Genomic DNA, 19,839 nt, shown 5'->3' with positions numbered 1-19,839 from the left:
GTCTGCTCATGTTTGAGTAGATAATTAGTTAGAAATTTTGGTGTCAATGAATATACGGTTACCTATCGCTTCTGTTTTAAAAAGCATTCACCAAAATTTTTAAAGCAGTTTTTTCAAGTTAATGCTTTGAAGACAATTAAGCAAATGACTACTTTCTATTAATATGCTTATATTCTTATTACTATTTACTTTTATGCATATCATTAAATTGGTGTGGTAAGTATACATAGAGATGACTTCTCCTTTCGGGTGGTCGGCTCTGAATGCATTGCATGCGTCAACCCTCGTCTTGGCCTCGTAACTAAGATAACCTTGGCATCTTATAGCCTTACCTTACCGGAAGATAGATCGCTGCTAAACAGGTTGGCGGCCAAGATTTTTGAGTGATACGGTGGCAATCAGGCTAAACAGGAATTGAGCAGCATGCTAGCACACTTGAATGGATCAAAAGGGTGTTTTGTGGCTCGAACGATGAAAAAGCGGAATCAACCAGGCCCCAAAGGAATCCTCCTTCGGCAATACGCCACGGTTTGGTGCGGCTCCAATGTTTAACGAACTAGCTAAACTTGCAGCTCAGTAGAACCTGGCGTTTTCGACCGCAGCAAGGAATATGGGACCATTTCTGATGAGGAGTAGAAGCGGGTAGCGATTGCTATTTCCTCTGTTTTCATGAAGGTGGTCAGGGGAAATCCTTGGCCACTGCCGCGGTGCAAGAGTTCCGCTTGGCACATCAGTATGGAAGATGTGCCGATGAACGGATCTCCCGATAGGGTCTCGGGCTCTTGTCTAGCTTCCAGTCGAACCCTCCACCCCGGTTGAAATCGAGGAGATGTTGCGTTATTGCAATCCTTCTGTTCTCACCCAAGACCAGAAAGTGAAAAGGCTGGACAGGACTGAAAAGTCACATCGGCAATCTCTGAAACTCCTAAACAAAGAATCTCTCACTCCTCTCAGTGTCTCTAAGAGGCCAAAAGCTATGATTTCGAGAGAGTGATCCTCAGAATACTCCCCACGAAAGCCAGATCTAATGACACGCTGCCTCCAGTAGGGACGGAAGAGAAGAGCAAAACGGCATTTCTGATTTAAAGACAAGGAGACACAAGCTCTGTGCAGCCAGTAATACAGGTAGAATCAGTACTTGTTTGTTGGTCAGAAATGAACTAAAAGCTTTCTTCTACCTGATTTCAGCAACGAACATGTCATTCCCACTAAGCTGCAAAACTATGCAGGAAAACTCTGGCTTGTCTCAGCCTACATGCGGCAGGACGACGAAGTGGAGCTACCTTCGGATCTCTGAGGAGCGCTCTAGTAGAGGCCAGATGAAGAAGAGCCGGCGTGATAATTGACTCGGATGTCAGCTTTAGGTACTCCGTCGGGGGAAGCTCGGACACAAATGCAAGAAGTGAGCCACTTTTTGAATTTAAATGCAGTGAAAACCTTTCTTTTTGTAATAGAGCTTCCCCACTTTTTTGACTGCTACCAGAACGGAGGTCCTTCAAGTTACACTAGCCTCTATGGATATTATTCCCTTAATTTCGGAATGGAAAGTTCTAGACGATCATTCCCCCTCTGATCACAGAGACGCTCTATTCAGTTTGGATGCTTTACGCCCAGAACGCAGAACCTATAAAACTTTCAGGAATACAAATTGGGACCTATATTGCAAGAAACTTCGATCAGCTCTTCCAACCGCACCCAACAGAGACTCGATCTTATCACCGTGTGTGGCTCGTCGAGGTCTTCGTGGCTTTGCGTGTAAGACTACTCTTGAGAGCTCCTCTTCTTCGAAAACTCAGAAAGGAAAAAGAAATATCTTTGATGGATATCGGAGCTAACAGAGATCAGATGTTCGAGCAGCAGACCTTTCAACAAACCCCGTAGAATTTACTCTGGAGACGATTGGGTGAAGAAAGCTAAGAGAGCCTGCGAAAGTGTACCTGTCATTAGTCCTCACGGCTTAGGCGCATTCTTGGGTAAAAGCTACTCCACTAGCTCATCTATGGAATGCTGATGGTAAATGGACCGTGAGCAGTGAGCAATCGTTGAAGCTACTCCTAGATGATCACTTTACGTCGAACCACTCGGCTGAAGAAGTACCACTGGGGGAGTTTAGAGAGGACTGTTCAGCCTTCTTGGGCCTTTCGGTTGAACGTCACCTGGGTCAATTGAAACCCTTAAAGATTCCTGTCACTTATGGCATTATTCCGGCGCAATTGTAAACTACCGGTAAACGTTTAAGCGCCCAGCATGCCTACAGCAAATTCAAATCGATAAATACCTCTACTCGATGTAGTGTCATGGCAGAAGAGAGCTCATATGCACAAGAAATTTTCTGTAGGCAGCTTTTTCGACGTCGAGGGGGCATTCAGCAATGTGCGTTCACAGGCAATGATCAAAGCCTTCGAAAAGTTTGAGGTGAAATCGAACCTCAGCGTTCTTTTCTGTGACAGAACGGTCATAGCGGTGTGGGGTAGTGCACAATGGTGGGATACTTTTCCCATTGCTCTTGGTGATAATGAATTACTTAAGGAACTCGAAGAACGAGCCTGTCGGGTGACAGCCTGCGTAACACGACGTTGCTTTTAGTTTCTTTCTTCTAAGTACCGTCTACGAGCTAACTCACGAGTACCTCAGCGTGGTATCCAAGTAGGCGATAGAAGCGGCTTAGCTGTAAACCAAAGTAAAAAATATAATGGTTTTATTTACTTGGAGGTACAAAATCCCAGATCTCCCCTATTTCCAAGGCTCACGCCTTAACCTGTTGCTAAGGTAAAATACCTGGAGCTTATTCTTGATAGAAAGCTTCTTTCAGGGAGGTAAGCATTTAATCTAACAGCAGATATTGGCATTGAACTCGTTAACTCTGCGCTCAATGTTAGTCAAGGAACATAATGCTACTTCATCATCAGACCCGTTTGGGTGCCTTTGGCACAGTAGAATTACTGTAAACTAGCTTAGCCGACAAGCTAGTCACCCGTACCCTGCTCACATCGGAGTAGGTACGAATCGGATCTCCATTGTCATCGTGCGCTCTTGCACTGGACCTATGCACCTCGCGTACGCTTTGCAGGCGTTGGTCGATGTTCAGCGGCTGTGCGACTACCAGATCCTTCTGGCCTAGAGTAAAACGTAAGAAATCAACTAAACTGTTTGTCCTTAGCCAAGTACATCTTGTATAAATCGTAGGAGTTCTAACTGGAGATTGTCGGCGGACGCAAATTGTAAAAGTTGTATGGAAGAAGATGAGGTGGAAACATGCGGTCATTTTCCCCTCCATTGTCCAGCTTTCACAAGACTGAGGCAGATATATCTCGGACGCTATGTTGGTTTATGAGGTCTTTATGACAAATTTTTATAGGAGTTCTAAGTGCCATAACGGACCGGAGTTAATAGCTGTCCAAGTGAAATCCTCTTTTCACAATCGACCTAGGAAAGAGAATCGAATTCACTTAACATAACCAAAAAAAGAAATCATCCCCAGCGAATTATTTCCATCAAATTTTATTATAGATATAGTTCTTCCCTTAATACCAAGTTTCGATCAAAAATTTTAAGTGATTAGAATACGTAAAATATATTCACCAATCTATACTGTCCTCACTGCTGTTGAAGATTTGTAAAACAACTGCTTTTGACATTAAAATATTCACAACCTTTAATATTTATTAAAAGAAAACATTGTAAAGCCATATTGTGTTATAAAAGTGATGATTTAATGGAAATAAGGAACGCATTTTTTTTCTTTAAGCGCAAAGCAATCGGACCAGTCAATATGGAGCAAATTCAACAAGGTCTAAGGTTTGACAAAAGTATGTACATAAATATTGGTATTATATGCATTACTAGCGGCCCGAGCCATTTTCGTACGGGTACACTGCTGATTCTCAATACACTACTGAAAAACTGTGAACGTTATATATTAAAAATTAGCGGCCCACTCCGGCTTCGCACGGGTATAAAATATATAGCCACTCACTAAAATAACTATTCAAATCGATCCAGTAAATTTGATTTATTCATTATTACCCGTGGCCCGCATGCGTTATATTTTGAGTAAAACAATTCCCCTTTCCCTATACCATGAAGATTTCCTGCAATCTTTGGAGTACTACATTCTTACCTATTTGCCTAAGCCTGCAACGTTGAAGGTTTGTCCCTGCGACTTATTAATGGTCATTGTAAAAGATGTCTTTACCGGAAACTGTAAACGTTTAAATTGGAAGGGTAAATCCGATCATCCTGTGAGTATTATGCACTCTATTAAAAAAGTTTTTAGTGGATTCATGTTTCTTACTAATTTAAAAGGACAACCTACTTTCAACACCATTTTGTAAAGAGGTATTCTAAGAGTTTAGAAATTCTGTAGCAAAATAAACAGCTTCTTCCAAATCGAGAACAGGACCGACCAAGTAGTATATTTTCGTCGGCGCATCAATCTTTGAAAGAATCAAGTTATTTACCTTATCTACTTGTTCGTTAGTTGGTGATAGAATCGCTCTTTCTTTAAACCAAGATATTGTCTTATAACTTGCGTTATCAATGTCAGGACAGACATTGTTGACTAACTCTTGGATGTTGTCTATCAAAACACCGCGTAGATGCTTGTGTATCTGGATCTACAATATAATACAAGATTCGTATATTTGCAGAAATTTGTGTAAGCATGAACCCACGCTCAATGACTTGCTTACTCTTAAATGCGTTATTATAACGGCGTATATTGCGCATGAATTGTTTGGATTTCTGATTATCACCCGTAAGAAGAGAGTGAAGTGCTTCTGGTGGAGGGAGAATTTCTTGCCCCCCATGCCATTCGACTTATCCTTAAATTTCAATGCCAAGCAATGTTCATACACTACTGACATAGTACCTATTGATACTATACGATCGTCTTTGAAGCTGACTGAGTCGAGCCTCACGCTTTATCTCAGTACCGGCTGCAGCGAACCTCACACCCTATTCCGTGCCTGACTGAGACGAGCCTCACGTTCAGTTGACGATTCTTCATCTCTTGCTGAACGTACTCTTCTGGCATTCACCGTACTACAACCTATGTTCGAACGACGATGTCTTCAGACATGACTTTATAATTTCTGTACAAAATTTACTCTGCTCTATATGCACAAATTGCCATATTTTTTATACATATGTGGCGCGGTATAAAAAATATCTAAATACTTACCATTTACAGAAAAAGATAAGTAATTTGTAATACTTCAAGTTAAACTACGATTTCATTTTAAGTAAACATACTTAAAAAATAATTTACTATTCGTGCGACTAAAAAAAAAAGATAATCAACAATCATCAACAACAAAAGAGACCTATTATATTAAGTTCTTTTTCTGGGCTTACATACCTCACCTTAAATTACGGTTTTTGGAAATAATTTTCCCTATATTAAATTGATTTAACTCTTAATTTTAACCAAGATCTTAATTATGGTTTTATTTAACCTAATCTTATCTAAACTAATGTGCTTATAATTAATATAAGTGCGATTTAAAAATTAACCTTAGAATAGAATTTCATTTATATTTTAAAACTACTATTATACAAATATTTATCGTTACGTACGCACGTTTTCATTAAGTACTGTTAGTTTCCTCGCTAGAGAGCTGCGAGAACCGCGGAAACCGACGCGCTGTTTAAAGGAACACTCCCGCCAGCCGGGCCTACCGGTACCACCGCAAACGCTACGTCCCGCAATTTTTTAGTCTGTAATATCTTCGAAAATATTCATTTAAATCATATTTTGTAAGGGGCCATATATATATTTATAAAATCAACAACGTATTTAAGGTATTTAATTTGATAAGGATTAATGCTGTATTGATTAAAATCGCTTCGAAAATTAACCATTATTTGTCGTAAACAGTAAGTGACAAAAAAATATTATTGTGGGATATCCTGAAGAGATAGATATATACTATCGCAGAGTTTTCTCTAGACCTTTTCAATGTGTACAATACTTAGTACATTATTTTGATAAATTTCGTAGGGTTCAGCCTGCGTTTGCAATGTAAGCGTGAAAAAATGTTATTATTTACATCACATTAGAAACCTTTAACATAACAGTATTTTCCCACTATTTTATGGACGTTATTATACACATAAACCTTCCTCTTCATTCACTCTATTAACAAAAACCGTATCAAAATCCGTTACGTAGTTTTAAAGATTTAAGCATACATAGGGATATAGGGACAAAGAAAGCGAATTTGTTTAATACTATGCATTGATTGATAATGTGGTTTGTTTAATTAAAATACGTACATAATTCAAACTCGTGGCCAAATGTTTTGGAAAGTCGATTGCCAAGTGAATTCAGATACATTGCTTTTAATTTATTCGTTCGTTTACATTTTTTTCTCTTTGTATGTAGTGTTTTAATTAACTCTGATAAATTTCCCGGGGATTTCGTATAGATTAGATTCAAATCACCTCGGTGACGAGGTTAACAATTTTCGTTTTTGTTTGGCAAAATCTTACCAAATCCCGTAGATTAGTGAGATATTCTATGAATGCTTGTTATTTATGATATTACACTCATACCTCGCTATATGGCCGCTCGGTATACGTCATTTCGCTATAACAGCCTTCTTGAATTAAGGAATTTTCGTTATACGGCCCAAAATGTTTCGCTATAAGGGCAAAAAGATTTTGTATGGATGTAAGCCTCACAGTAAAAATATCCAGTGAGAACTCTGTAACCTTATATTTTGAAATTTTCTTTTGATCCATACATTGAACAGTCTTTTCGTGTTTTTTTATACCCTCAACTGGGTATATTAAGTTTGCCAAGAAGTTTGTCACACCCAGAAGGAAACGTCGGCGAGCCTATAAAATATTTATTATTTAATGCAATAATGCAATATCCGAAGAAATTGTATAGATCAAATGGCTATAGCTTATGGATGGCAGGAACTAACTGGACGATCGGAGTAAAGTGCTTGCATGGAAAACTTTTTTATTTGACGAGGTATCTTCACGAAATCAGGCACGAGTTGTTGTTAAAGGCAACAATGTTTTCTCCGCAGAATTTGTGCAGATCAGAGCACTTTTTCATATAGCTGCCATACAAATTGAATGATCGAATGAAGTTCTTGTAAGGAGCCTTTGCATTTGTGAAGGGTATTATAGCAACCGGAGATAACGTTTTTTCTTGTTTTGTATGATACGTGTAAGGAGAAAGTGGTGAGAGTTGTCATGCCGCCTACGGCGTTTGAAAACCTAGTATTTCTCTAGTTTTTAAACACTTTTGGCTGGCAGGTTAGCTCTATCTTGTAGGGATTGTTTTGCTTCGCTAATGTTCCAGATAAAAATATCGTTGTCTTGCTGCTAGTTGTATAGGATGAAGTATTGTTGAGAACTGCAAATGGGGTGATATGTCATATAAAACCATTCAAAAACTGTATTTAATCTATACTGACATATGTATATATAAATGATAACTACCGACAGCAAGGAATTAGAGAGCTTGTGGTAATGTTCCTTCATCTCATTTATTAAAAAGCAAAAAGATTCCTCTTTTAAGCGAAAATTGTTATTTAAAACCCATTTAATTGTCAATAAAACTTCGGTTTACTTGGTATTAGGAAGTTCCAATGGATTTGAGTGATTATGAAGCCTTTTTCGTATCATTTTTGGCCCCAACATTTTTGTCATCGTAATAAAAATCGAAATTAATATCCATTTTAATAACTATGGCATAGCTGATTCGAATATAGAACATAGGTTTTTCTAAAAGTAGAACATCTAATCAGATGCTTAGACAACAATGACAATTAGAATTTTCCGGATGACTGATTGTCCGTCCGTCCGTGCAAGCAATAATCAGTATTGCCAGAAGTGAAGATTTATCTTCAAAATTAAGATTTTTTTAATAAAAATATCATCAAAATCTTAAAGTGAAGATCTTAAAACGAAATCAAAAATTCATACAAAAAATTTTCACTATTAAGATATTTGGCAATACTCTAAGTTTTTCTGTGTAGTTGATATACAAATTCACCACATTTGTCAGCTATTTGATTTTGCACATGCGAAACCAGAATAGCTAGATGTCGGCAAACCCTTGATTTCTTTGAATGCGAAACATACATATATTCAAGTGATAGTCTTTAAGATTCAAGTTATAGATTGTGTATGGAGAGAATTATGTAAAATTAACTTTAAAAAATGTGGGTTTAAGTCTCAAATGGATCTTAAGAAGTTCTGGACTATGCACCAATGCAACGCTCATCAGACATACTGTAAGTCAGTATAAACCATCAAAGTATGAAGGGACATCTGTAGTTTAAACATTTAAAAAAGTGAGCGTGTCCTGCCCTAAATCTGAATCAAGCAAACTTGCTGAAATATACTTGTATGTATATTCTTATATAACGAATATGTTAAAAATAAATAAGTCAAAAACCTTAAATTCCAAAGCCCTGATGGTGTTTAAGGGTTTCTGTTTGTGGCATCGCCGACCTTCAATACCAATTAAATTTGATGGTGCATAACGTTAAGCTGTTATTCTTATTTTACAGTGAGAAAATGGACGAAATCGGACTGCAACCACGCCTACTCCCATAAATAAAAACTTTAACTTCCATCTGATTGTTTTACTTTACAGCATACATTAATTTCAAGCACCACTGAAGATATCGAAGTAAAACTTCCACAAATAGTACCTTTAAGGTATGTCACGTCCAAAAATTGTCAAAATCAGATCACAATTGATCAAGCCTCCAAATATAGAATATGTACAATAGACCCCAGTAACTCTGGGTGACCTTTAAATGAAAATATCGGCGAAACATGCTATTGAATTCTTGAGAGAACCTTTTCTCGATAATAATGTGCGCTTGTGTCAAAAATTAGTAAAATCGAGCCAATACTTTACGAGAGATTATCATCTTCCGCAGACAATTGAGTTTTCTGCTCTCATTTATCGAATACTATCAACTCTTATGATAGTATTGTCAACATTAACCAACTTCAAAGGTTGAGTAAATGCACAAAAGTTGAGTAATTTTACGACAAACGTATAAAAATAATTCAATTTCACTAAGCATGGCTACTTTAAATTCTGTTCAACGTCATTGTTTTTTTAAACCGTTATGTTTCCAAATACTTTGCAGAGTGTTTCATTATGTTTCATTGAGTTACAAAGCTAATTAGAAAAAATATTTGCCTTAAAATAATCAAACTTTAACTGCTAATACCTTTTACTTTTAAGGTTTACGAAAAAATCGTACGACACATTTTTATAGAGCATTCAATTTCCTGCAAAATCTATGAAACGAGATATTACTTTACGAGAGATTATCATCTTCCGCAGACAATTGAGTTTTCTGCTCTCATTTATCGAATACTATCAACTCTTATGATAGTATTGTCAACATTAACCAACTTCAAAGGTTGAGTAAATGCACAAAAGTTGAGTAATTTTACGACAAACGTATAAAAATAATTCAATTTCACTAAGCATGGCTACTTTAAATTCTGTTCAACGTCATTGTTTTTTTAAACCGTTATGTTTCCAAATACTTTGCAGAGTGTTTCATTATGTTTCATTGAGTTACAAAGCTAATTAGAAAAAATATTTGCCTTAAAATAATCAAACTTTAACTGCTAATACCTTTTACTTTTAAGGTTTACGAAAAAATCGTACGACACATTTTTATAGAGCATTCAATTTCCTGCAAAATCTATGAAACGAGATATTAGGTAAAGTAAAAAGTTCGTTTGGTTTTTATCTAAGAGATGGCGTTATTGTCCATAGTATTAGTGTTACGTGTCGCATCATGTCATACTATACGGCGCTGAAAACGTGTTTATTCGCGCTCAGTACGTTGTGAGCGTTCGTCAAAGATGGACACCAACAAAGAGAAAATTCGCTATATTTTACAATTTTTCTTCGATCAAAGCGAAAAAGCAGCCAAAGCGGCTGAAAACATTAATTTAGTTTATGGGCCCGATACTGTAAACGAACGTGTAGCACAAAAGTGATTTGCTAGGTTCCGTTCCGGTAATTTCGATGTCAAAGATGCACCACGCGTCGGGAGGCCTGTCGTCGAAAATTGCGATAAAATCATGGAAATAGTGGAAACAGACCGTCACGTGAGCACTTATTTAATTGCTGAGGAACTAAGGATAAGCCAGAAAACCGTTGGAACCATTTGTATTACCTTGGATTCAAAAAGAAGCTCGATGTATGGGTGCCACACGAACTAACGCAAAAAAACATGATGGACCGAATTTCCATCTGCGAATCGCTGCTGAATCGCAACAAAATCGACCCGTTTCTGAAGCGGATTGTGACTGGCGATGAAAAATGGGTCACTTACAACAACATCGAGTGCAAACGGTCGTGGTCAAAGCTCGGGGAAGCGGCCCAGACGGTGGCCAAGACGGGCCATCCATCTTTGATCAACAGAGGCCCAATCGTATTCCATCAGGACAACGCCAGGTCACACACGTCTTTGGTGACAGAAGCGCCGGGAGCTCGGATGGGAGGTCCTAATGCGCCCACCTTATAGTCCGGACCTGGCACCAAGTGATTACCATCTTTTCCTGTCCATGGCGAACGCGCTTAATGGTGAGAAGTTAGCCTCAAAAGAGGCCTGTGAAAATTGGCTCTTCGAGTTTTTTGCCAATAGGGACGCAGCCTTCTACGAGAGGGGTATAATGAAGTTGGCATCTCTTTTGCAACAAGTTTATGAACAATACGGCATATATTTGACTTAAATCGGACAAATGCACACAAAGTTATTATCTTTTGAAAAATCAATAAAAAACCGAACGAGCTTTTTACTTTACCTATTATTTTTTCAAGTACTTGGAAGGGAGGTTAAAATTTTTCTATCTGATAATAAGAAAAAAAATAGGAAACTGTAAAACGGAAACCACTAGAGGTGTCTAGGAACCTATTTTGCAGAGTATCGAATGAAAAAAAATATTAGATTTTTTTGACCCACCCTAATATAGAGTTATATTGTATATATACCTGTATGGTATATATAATATGTATAAATGATTAGGAGTTAAAATTCGGGTGACTGTCTGTCTGTTTGCGCAAGCGATAACTTCAGTAAAAATTGGGATATCGTGATGAAATAAATGTACACGTATACCTTGGTGAAATGGAGTGGGCGGTATGGGAGATGGGCGTAAACGAACCAATGCTACGCCTACAAAATGTTATTAAACTTAAACTTATTAAGTATCATAACTAACCAACAAATTCAGATACAAACCTGTCATCGTATTCGTGAGGATCACCTGTTGACTAGAAAACGTGGCCTCGTCCTCTAAAATACACAGGCACCCTATCTGCGCTGCAATCCGGTCCTGCGAACTTGAATAGTTTGAACGCCATGTGTTAGACTAGGGGACGCAATTTCTTGCAGCACTTCAAGAGATATCTCTTCAGGGGATATAGTACTCAGACCGAAAGCATAACGGAAGTAGCAAATTGGCGAAGGCCGACTTTGCGTGTCTCAGAGTAACTCGATCTCTTCGGCTGCTATGGGTGGTGGCTTAACACGAAGCACGCCATTCGCTGGTAGGTAGTCGCAGAAGGTGCTAATGACTCCACAGTGAATGGATATCAGTGAGTGTATGAATTATTTGCGTCCGTAGTTTGGTCAGCGTATTATTCAATGTCGTCGACGTAATCAAGGAATGACCTCTTAATGCTCCTCGGAGGCGGCTCACACGACTTCTGCGAAAACATCCCGTCACACACAGCTTGGAGAGGAGTGCAAGCAGATCCAACTATGTAGGTGTTCGATAGAAGATAAATCTGTTTTTAACACATGCCATTAATTCCATTACTTGACGTTAATATCGCACAATTATCTGCGTATGAGATGATGAAAATTCCCTCTGGTGGTTGCGAGAGTTTTGATATATACACAGAAGTTAAACAGTAACGGGGAGAGGGCACCACCATTCGAAACCCACTGTTTAATTCTTCTTAACTTAGACTTTTGACTGCAAATAATAATAAGAATGATTGCCAACCGCTCAGATATGTTTGTGGTCCACCTCGTCAGCTCTGGAGGAAGTATAGATTATTCGATATCTTCTAGAAGCGTTGTGTTAATGACTGTGTCAAAACTTTTCGATAAGTCATACGCATTGATTTTAGTCATGAACTAGCTGGGCTAAGTACTTTCCGCGAACAATGTCGATGGTCTGAAATCAGGTGGTAAGTGAATGTGGGAAGTAACAAGGCCTCAAGTGTTTACTATTCGGAAAAGAATAGTTATGGGACGATAAGACTCCCCTAGGTTGGCGGGTTTCCCAGGTTACAGTAGGGAGACCACTCTTTCCCTACATAAGGAATATGAAGAGTGGTCAGCGATAAGTTTAGGATCATGTTCAGGTATCTTAATACCGTAGCCTAGTTGCTTTATCATCAGCATGTTAAATCCAAGACGTGCACTCTTTCGGCATTTTTCGAGGCCGTCGAGTAATAAGTATTATGGTTTTGTCAGTTGAAGCGTCCAGTATGTACTGCCGCCAATAATAGCTCGCGCACTTCTTTGAGTCCAAAGAGTCTTTCACCTCCTAATCCAGGGTGTTATGCGACTCCCGTACCCATTGGATGATTTGGTAAAGCTCGGCAGCCTAAACCTATTTCAGTTCTGTTTCAGAAACAAGCATTCAACAATAGAACAAATTCATAGAATTCATAGAAATCGTTGGAGGAGGTGAAATTGTGCTCAGCGGTATCCTCGACGTTGCGCAGGCGTTAGAACGCAGGCCTTATGAAAAAGTTTAAATTATGGTTTACGGTTGAGTATTGTGTTCTTTTGGAATTATATTATATATCACCTCGATATTCTTCCATGTCAAACAAGGAAATGAATTCTCCAAACTTAAATAAATTTAAGCTTTTGCTGATGACACGGTAATACTATGCATCGAAATCCCTTGGACGAAGAAATGGAGAATATAACTAAACGGTGGAAATTCGATTCATAAAGGTTTTACGAATAAACGTATCAATGCTTGTTGATATATGTATACCATATGCCAATACAGCCAAATATCTTGGCATTATGCTCGATGTTGAATTGGGCCGATTGGGCGAAGCTCAAACCTGGCCATACATAGCCAATTACTCTTATACAAACAAATTATTAAGCCGATATGATCATATTGTGCGCAACTATGGGGTTAAGAGGTATTGTTAAGGTTCGTTGGTACATCAGAACTGCTGATATTCATCATGACCTAAAGGTAAATAAAGCTTTTACAAAACGCAATCGTTCAAATCCGAACAAAATAAACATACGTCATGCAACAAGAGGGCATAAATTACAATCTTGCGAGAAGTTTAAAAACTTAAAAGTTAACGAACTGGCTAAATGAATTCAGCTTTCCGCCCTAATGTCAACAACACCGCACAACACACTACTCACACTCAACACATCACTTATAAGACACTACAGTCGCTTACTACAAAGACTTAATGAACATGTGAATGAGAAAGCGAGAAAGTTCCTCTTAGACTCATGTCTCCCTAGCCAATACCAAAGAATTAAAAATTTATTTGTTATCTTTGTAAGTTATAATATTATATTAAAATCAAACTCCTCGTTAGTTTATAAAACTAGTTATAGTGCTATCAACATTGTTATCGTTTCAAAAATGTTTGTAATATAATATAAAAAAAGTTCAGTGTTCAGAGTGTCGTGTCGATCGTTCCACAGGCAGGAATGCTCGGGAACGCGAGCCCCAGGGCGTAGTGGAAAATCCGAAATTTTAAATTCATACAAATCAAGTACCAATAAAGATATCGGAATATAAATTTGTACACTTAGTGCATTTAAGATATGACATTTCAGGCCAAAAAATTCTAAAGATCTAATGATAACTTTGCAAGGTTTGGCTGTCTGACGACGCACCTATAGGCTTATAGGAGGCCCATTGTGATACCACCGGGACTAATGTTCCCTTACTCTATTGTCTCCTCTTTGAACCAACCTGTGCTTCTGATGAAGTTCATCAGTATAAATAAATGTATATGAGATACGTTGTCAAGGAACCCTCGACAGTTTTACAGTCTCCTCTTCTTCTACCTCCTGACTGCTTCTAAAATAGTCACTGTAAGGTACGCCTAGCCTGCTGGGATGTCTACCAATGAGACAGTGACCTGTTAGTACTCCTATTCGTGTTCTTATGTCATTCCCTTTGAATTTGAATCGACGGTTTGTGCGGCTCATGCTCCATTCCTGCCACGTTTGTCTACTAGTTGAGAAAGTTAGTGATTGTCTCCACCGAGACTCAGCTAGATTTATAACATGTTTGCTAAAATGTTTACAACTTGCCATAGGCATACAAATTCCTTCTTTTTCAGAGGCTAATTGTACAAGTAGTGTGGTGTCTGTTCTGGCTAGTTCACCTGCTTTGCAGTTACCAGGAATATCAGTATACCCTGGAACCCACTGCAGATTTATCACGAAGTAGGATGTTAAATCTTCTAATAGCTCAAGACGTTCTTTGACTTGAGTGATTTCAAGGCTGCTTGGCTATATAATAATATATATATATATGCTCCTTGTTGTGAGCACACTTTTTGTTAATATTACAATGCTCTCTTTGATTGCTGTGATCTCCGCCTGGCAAACACTGTAATGGTCTGGTAACCGGAAGGCGATTTTAGTGTCTAATGTTGCGGAAAAGAAACCACCTCCCACTCGATTATCTAGTTTGGATCCATCCGTGTAGATGCTAATCCCTGCATTCCTGTCCACTTTCTCACTCTTTCGTGGGGAAGCCAATATTGACTTCGCCGCCACTTGATACAGAACAAGTCTATTGGCAGTGAATGTAAAATGACGTTCAGTACCGGACTTGGCGTTGTTCTAAAAGCTTCACTGATGCATATACTGGCTGCTCTTTGTAAGCTTTCCATACGCCCCACCGCGTATTTCTTTTGTATTACTGGTCACCATATGTCATGATTGGTCTAACAACTATTGTGTAGGGCCAATAAGCTATCCGAGACGATATTTTTTATTTATATATATTTTTTTAATGAAGTTCAGAAGGAATTTTTTCCCAATAATTGGCTATCTTTTTCTGGTGACAATATGTAGTCAATACTATCTCTAGCCCCGATTAGGTATATGGGTATTACAATTAGTATTTCAAACTTCCAGTTGATTTTGTACTAAATACGTCAATGTGTAAGATATCTTAAGATCATTACGTGAATGTGAAATATTTGATATACTACACTTAAAGGATGATGGAATCTGGATTTTCTACGAGTCCCAATATACTCAATATAGCATTTTCGAACTGACTTTACACAGTTCTGTCTGTTTACCCGTCCGTCCATGTAAGCTTTAACTTGGATCATAGGTGGCAACACTTCAAGCTGTAATTTTTTGGCTGTGAACTTTTGTGCCTTTTATTTTACAAAGTCCTTAATTCTAATTGATTTTTATTAGTAATTTAATTGAATATTTGTTGATTTTATTCTGACTTGCAAGCTAAGTATAACTGTTCTTAAGTTTTGTGCATTATCATAAAGTTTAAATTTTCGAATTTTTGGTGCCGAGTCAACTTTTGGTGCATTTTGTTTTATTTTATTTTATTTTCCCTCTTTATTTATCTTATCTACTTCTTTATTCACACCTGTGTTGCGAGTCAGATCGCTACGTTTCAAGCTGGCTTTGTGAGGGGCTAATAAATGTGCTGGACTGACAGGTAGAATCTTAGATTCTATTCTCGACTGTAAGGGATTGCGTTGGTTTTGTTTAAATTGTAAATCTATTGAAATCGATCTAATTAAAGTTTATAGGCAGATACGCAATGACTTTAACGAAATCGGTCGAGATCTTGAAACCCTCACCGGAAGAGTCAGGCACTACGAAAAATTTTTCAAATCTTTTAAGTGCCTGAATGATTCTCACGAATCCTACAAACCTGCTCCTACGCGTAAACGTCTTTCCGATTAGGTAACACTCAGTTCTTCTGTACAGAAGACTACGTCTATCTATAATTGGATTTACAGAAACATGGTTAAAACCTCACATTTTTGATAATGAGATTTTAAACAGCGAATTTCAAATATTTAGATGTGATCGACTAAACAGAATAGGTGGAGGTGTTCTATTTGCCGCGCATTCTTTAATCCCATCAGAAGATGATCTTGTTCCAGGAACCGACTCAGTTGAATTTAAATGTATTAGAGTCTATGTTAGTGTTTGCTTCATTTATTTAACCCTATCTTATATACCACCCCATTCGGACTTATCTGTATACATACATGCAGCATGCTTTTTTAATAAATAGCGCTACTTCGATAGCAAATAATGCAGATTCAATATTTAATTTTAGGAGATTTTAATTTACCGTGTGCTTTGTTACCGTGGAAAGCTTTTGATGACTATATTGTACCGATTTGCAATTGGTCATGTTTTAATGAGTTTTTAAAAAATGTCCGAGTTGGGTCTGAACCAATTTGATTCCGAATAAATTTGGTAAATGCTTAGTTTTAGACGTTTAGTTACGGCGCAGACATAATGGCCGCATGCTTCCTAAAAAATAGTACCAAATATATTTATTCTCAAAAGCGGACGACGTAAAGCTTTTTAAATCATACACTTTAACTTAGGAAAGGTGTCTGCTGCAAGCAGACTTAAACAATTTAATTGCATGGTGTGATAGAAATGATTTGCCATTAAATCTCAATAAATGTAAGACTATGTGCTTTTCCCGTAGATCTCTGCACCCCTCTCCTTATGCAATGCAGCACCATAGTCTAGAGCAAGTTTTTAACTATGTTGATGATACCATGCTCTTGAAAGCAAAAACTGTTTTCAGTTTCATTAAACGTCGGTCTAAAGAATTTAGGGATCCATATATTACTAAAACATTTTATACAACTTTGGTTAGAGCTATATTGGAATATGGCTCTGTTGTATGGCCTAGTCACCAAATCCATTCTGACAAGATATAGTCTGTTGAATAATAAATTTTTACTTTTCGCCTTAGGGCATTTCCGATAGGATTCTAGAATAAATCTGAAATTAGATTTAATATCACGGTTCGCTTGTCGAGGCAGTTTAGAGCTTTAGGATTAAAATCCTGAAGATCAAATTTCGAACTAAACGAGCTATTCCGCCGTATATGTCATGATATTAATTCTCATTCCAGCGCATTTCACTTATCTGACTCACTTTTCAAAATTAAAAAGACTTTATTGTTTTCTCTTAATAAATGAAAATTTAACAATTTATTATATCGTAACTATAAATCGTAGCTGTAGAAAATTTTTGTTTCTGTAGCTGAGCAGTTTTAGATCTTAACACTTAAAAAACTCACTTGCCTTTTCTGACTCGGCTAATTCCGCAAGTATGCGAATTGCGTCCCCGCGTCGGTTGGGCGGGTAATCGTTGGGTTATTATTATTATTAAAATTAAGCTATCACGATAAGACTTGGCACCTGTGTTCATTGGCAACCTTGTGGGTATTGGCATAGTAATATAATGTTTTATCCGGCACATCCAATAATCACAAGGATTTGGTAAGATTTTGCCAAACAAAAACGAAAATTGTTAATCTCGTCACCGAGGTGATTTGAATCTCATCTACACGAAATCCCCGGGAAATTTATCAGGGTTAATTAAGACACTACATACAAAGGCAAAAAAATTGAAACGAACGAATAAATTAAAAGCAAATGTATCTGAATTCACTTGGCAATCGACTTTCCAAAACATTTGGCCACGAGTTTGAATTATGTACGTATTTTAATTAAACAAACCACATTATCAATCAATGCATAGTATAAAACAAATTCGCTTTCTTTGTCCCTATATCCCTATGTATGCTTAAATCTTTAAAACTACGTAACGGATTTTGATGCGGGTTTTTTTAATAGAGTGATTGAAGAGGAAGGTTTATATGTATAATAACGTCCATCAAATACTGTTATGTTAAAGGTTTCTAATGTGATGTCATAAATAATAACATTTTTTCCCGCTTACATTGCAAACGCAGGCTGAACCCTACGAGATTTATCAAAATAATGTACTAGGTATTGTACACATTGAAAAGGTCTAGAGAAAACTCCGCGATAGTATATATCTATCTCTCCAGGATATCCCACAATAATATTTTTTTGTCACTTACTGTTTACGACAAATAACGGCCAATTTTCGAAGCGATTTTAATCAATACAGCATTAATCCTTATCAAATGAAATACCTTAAATACGTTGTTGATTTTATAAAGATATATACGGCCCCTTACAAAATATGATTTAAATAAATATTTTCGAAGATATTACAGACTAAAAAATTGCGGGACGTAGCGTTTGCGGTGGTATCGGCCGGCCCGGCTGGCGGGAGCCTTTAAATATCGCGTCGGAGGCCGCGGTTCTCGCAGCTCTTTAGCGAAGAAAATAACAGTACTTAATGAAAACGTGCTTTTTAGTGCGACAACGTATCAGTAATTATAAGTACGTAACGATAAATATTTGTATGATAGTAGTTTAAAATATAAATGAAATTCTATTCTAAGGTTAATTTTTAAATCGCACTTATATTAATTATAAGCACATAAGTTTAGATAAGATTAGATTAAATAAAACCATAATTAAGATATTGGTTAAAATTAAGAGTTAGATCAATTTAATATGGAGAAAATTATTTCCAAAAATCTTAATTTAAGATGATAAATAGGTCTCTTTATTATTGATGATTGTTGATTATCTTTTGTTTTTAGTCGCACGAATAGCAAATTATTTTTGAGGCATTTTTAATTAAAATAAAATCGTAGTTTAACTTGAAGTATTACAAATTACTTATCTTTTTCTTTAAATGGTAAGTATTTAGATATTTTTTACTGCGGCACATACCAATAATATGGCAATTTGTGCATAGGTAATCATATAGAACTGAGTAAATTTTGTACAGAAATTATAAAGTAATGCCTGAAAGACGTCGTCCTTCGAACACTAGTCGTAGTACAGTGAATGCCAGAAGAGTACGTTCGGGATAGAGATAGAGCTGAGAGAGAGACAGAGAGATAATCTTCAGTAGAGCGTGAGGTTCGCCACAGCCGGGATCGAGATAGGCATTCGATTCAGAGGGACAGAGAATCGTCAGTAGAGCGTGAGGCTCGACTCAATCAGCTTCGGGATAGATAAGAAAGAGAGTTAAGAGAGAGAAATAGGGAATCTTTAGTAGAGCGTGGGATTCGCCGCATTCGTGATAGGGATAGACATCGAATACAGAGAGCAGCACGATTTACCAATTTATGGGTAAATATAGAAAATTCTGCCATGAACTACGATCCTTCGATTTCTTACAAGGACGATCGTATAGTATCAATAGGTACTATGTCAGTAGTGTGTGAACAATGCTTGGCATTGAAATTTAAGGACGAATCGAATGGCATGGGGTGCTTACAAGGAAAATTATATTAGAAGAAATTCTCCCTCCATATAAACCACTTCCTTCTCTTCTTACGGGTGATGATCAGAAACCCAAACAATTCATGCGCAATATCGGATTTCAAGTGACCTCTTTTAATAGTAAGCAAGTCGTTGAGCGTGGGTTCATGCCTACATTTAAAATTCAAGGGCAAGTGTACCACTTAGCTGGAAGCTTGCTACCACTTCGACCCGATGATCACGGATTTCAGTAAATATATTTTATTGCAGATCCAGATACACTGCGATTGAGAGTGTTCCAGCAGATACTCCTGACTTTAGTAGTAGTGGTGATAGCTGACAGCAATTTGACAAAAGAGATATTGTATTGCATAGTCGTGATGATAATTTGCAAAACATTTTAGAGTTACTGCTATGTCGTGGAGAAA

General features: G+C 37.4%; 1 long non-coding RNA gene across 1 annotated transcript; it reads left to right on the top strand.

Annotated features, from left to right (window-relative positions):
- Positions 1-755: 755 nt before the first annotated feature.
- On the top strand, positions 756-3,644 carry LOC118680835 (uncharacterized). Its single transcript, XR_011395209.1, has 3 exons — positions 756-1,125; positions 1,189-3,129; positions 3,187-3,644. It is a non-coding gene; the product is annotated as an uncharacterized lncRNA (long non-coding RNA).
- Positions 3,645-19,839: the final 16,195 nt, after the last annotated feature.

The sequence above is a fragment of the Bactrocera oleae genome, chromosome 3 (genome assembly GCF_042242935.1).
Source record: "Bactrocera oleae isolate idBacOlea1 chromosome 3, idBacOlea1, whole genome shotgun sequence".
Classification (NCBI taxonomy): Eukaryota; Metazoa; Arthropoda; class Insecta; order Diptera; family Tephritidae; genus Bactrocera; species Bactrocera oleae.
This window is presented reverse-complemented; position numbering and strand designations above follow the sequence as displayed.